General features: G+C 41.6%; 3 non-coding genes across 3 annotated transcripts; all 3 read right to left on the reverse strand.

The window, feature by feature from the left end:
* Positions 1-451: 451 nt before the first annotated feature.
* TRNAS-GCU lies at positions 452-533 on the reverse strand. Its single transcript has one exon. It is a non-coding gene; the product is annotated as a tRNA-Ser (tRNA).
* Positions 534-668: 135 nt separating this feature from the next.
* On the reverse strand, positions 669-750 carry TRNAS-GCU. Its single transcript has one exon. It is a non-coding gene; the product is annotated as a tRNA-Ser (tRNA).
* A 1,022-nt stretch (positions 751-1,772) lies between these two features.
* Positions 1,773-1,854, reverse strand: TRNAS-GCU. Its single transcript has one exon. It is a non-coding gene; the product is annotated as a tRNA-Ser (tRNA).
* Positions 1,855-2,244: the final 390 nt, after the last annotated feature.

Genomic DNA, 2,244 nt, shown 5'->3' on the forward strand with positions numbered 1-2,244 from the left:
AACATAGCCCAACATTTCTTGTGCCTAATATTTGGTGATGAGTGTTGAGGAGGTTTCTTGTTCAAAGAAAGGTGGTAGAACGATTGTTCCATCAACATAGCCCAGCATGTCTTGTGCCTTTTTTTCCTACTGTAAATAACATGGAATTTCTGAAACTCTTGTTGTATGTCTTTTAATCCATAAAAAGTTTAGCTTATTGTTGCGGTTCAATTTCTTGAAACCTCAAATATTGGGAAATGACAGATATAGCCCAACATGTCTTGTGCCTTTTTTTCCTGTTTGTACATAACTGGGAATTTTTGAAACTCGTGTTGAATGTCATTTATACCGTGCGCAAAATTTATCTTACTCCATATCGGTTAAAGAGGAAAACAAAGATTTTCTCGTAATACGTAATAGTGTGGAAACCTCTCCGCGTTGGTGAGGCAACGGGCAAAAAGGAAGTTTTATTTGTCACCTGAGAGATTCGTACTCTCGCGGGGAAACCCCATGTACTTAGCAGGCACACGCCTTAACCATTCGGCCAAAGCAACTTTTTTTGTTGTATGAAAGAGTCTCAAAGAGACTCTCACGGAAAGGGAGAAGTTGGTCACATAGCTTTTTTTGATGGTACGGGCATACTCAGCAACAGGTTTGGCGTCGCGTTNGGGCAAAAAGGAAGTTTTATTTGTCACCTGAGAGATTCGTACTCTCGCGGGGAAACCCCATGTACTTAGCAGGCACACGCCTTAACCACTCGGCCAAAGCAACTTTTTTTGTTGTATGAAAGAGTCTTAAAAAAACTCTCACGGAAAGGGAGAAGTTGGTCACATAGCTTTTTTTGATGGTACGGGCATACTCAGCAACAGGTTTGGCGTCGCGTTTCACCAACTGTTAGTCATCCTTGATTCTTTGTTTACGGGCTTTCGAATGATGGTTGATTGTAGTTTCCAACTCGAGCCAAACGTCACGTGCAGTGGCGGAGAGAAACGACGACGACAACAATTGCTTCCTCGGTGAGAGAGGAGAGTAGGAGAAAGAGAAGCCGTTGGTCGATTGCTTTTGACGCCAAATATTTGGTGTTGAGTGTTGAGGAGGTTTCTTGTTCAAAACAAGGTGGTAGAACAACTGTTCCATCAACATAGCCCAACATTTCTTGTGCCTAATATTTGGTGATGAGTGTTGAGGAGGTTTCTTGTTCAAAGAAAGGTGGTAGAACGATTGTTCCATCAACATAGCCCAGCATGTCTTGTGCCTTTTTTTTCTACTGTAAATAACATGGAATTTTTGAAACTCGTGTTGTATGTCTTTTAATCCATAAAAAGTTTAGCTTATTGTCGCCGTTCAATTTCTTGAAACCTCAAATATTGGGAAATGACAGATATAGCCCAACATGTCTTGTGCCTTTTTTTCCTGTTTGTACATAACTGGGAATTTTTGAAACTCGTGTTGAATGTCACATGGAATTTTTGAAACTCGTGTTGTATGTCTTTTAATCCATAAAAAGTTTAGCTTATTGTCGCCGTTCAATTTCTTGAAACCTCAAATATTGGGAAATGACAGATATAGCCCAACATGTCTTGTGCCTTTTTTTTCCTGTTTGTACATAACTGGGAATTTTTGAAACTCGTGTTAATGTCATTTATACCGCGCGCAAAATTTATCTTACTGTGCCCGACGGGAAATGACAGATCCCATATCGGTTGAAGAGGAAAACAAAGAATTCCTTGTAATACGTAATAGTGTGGAAACCTCTCCGCGTTGGTGAGGCAACGGGCAAAAAGGAAGTTATTCGTCGCCTGAGAGATTCGAACTCTCACGCGGAAACCCTATGTACTTAGCAAGCACACGCCTTAACCACTAGGCCAATGCAACTTCTTTTGTTGTATGAAAGAGTCTCAAAGAGACTCTCACGGAAAGGGAGAAGTTGGTCACATAGCTTTTTTTGATGGTACGGGCATACTCAGCAACAGGTTTGGCGTCGCGTTTCACCAACTGCAAGTCATCCTTGATTCTTAGTTTACGGGCTTTCGAATGATGGTTGAATGTAGTTTCCAACTCGAGCCAGACGTCACGTGCAGTGGCGGAGAGAAACGACGATGACAACAATTGCTTCCTCGGTGAGAGAGGAGAGTAGAAGACAGAGAAGCCGTTGGTTGACTGCTTTTGACGCCAAATATTTGGTGTTAGTGTTGAGGAGGTTTCTTGTTCAAAACAAGGTGGTAGAACCACTGTTCCTTGAACATAGCCCAACAAATCTTGTGC

This window comes from Cucurbita maxima, unplaced genomic scaffold (assembly GCF_002738345.1).
Source record: "Cucurbita maxima cultivar Rimu unplaced genomic scaffold, Cmax_1.0 Cma_Scf00141, whole genome shotgun sequence".
In the NCBI taxonomy this organism is placed as follows: Eukaryota; Viridiplantae; Streptophyta; class Magnoliopsida; order Cucurbitales; family Cucurbitaceae; genus Cucurbita; species Cucurbita maxima.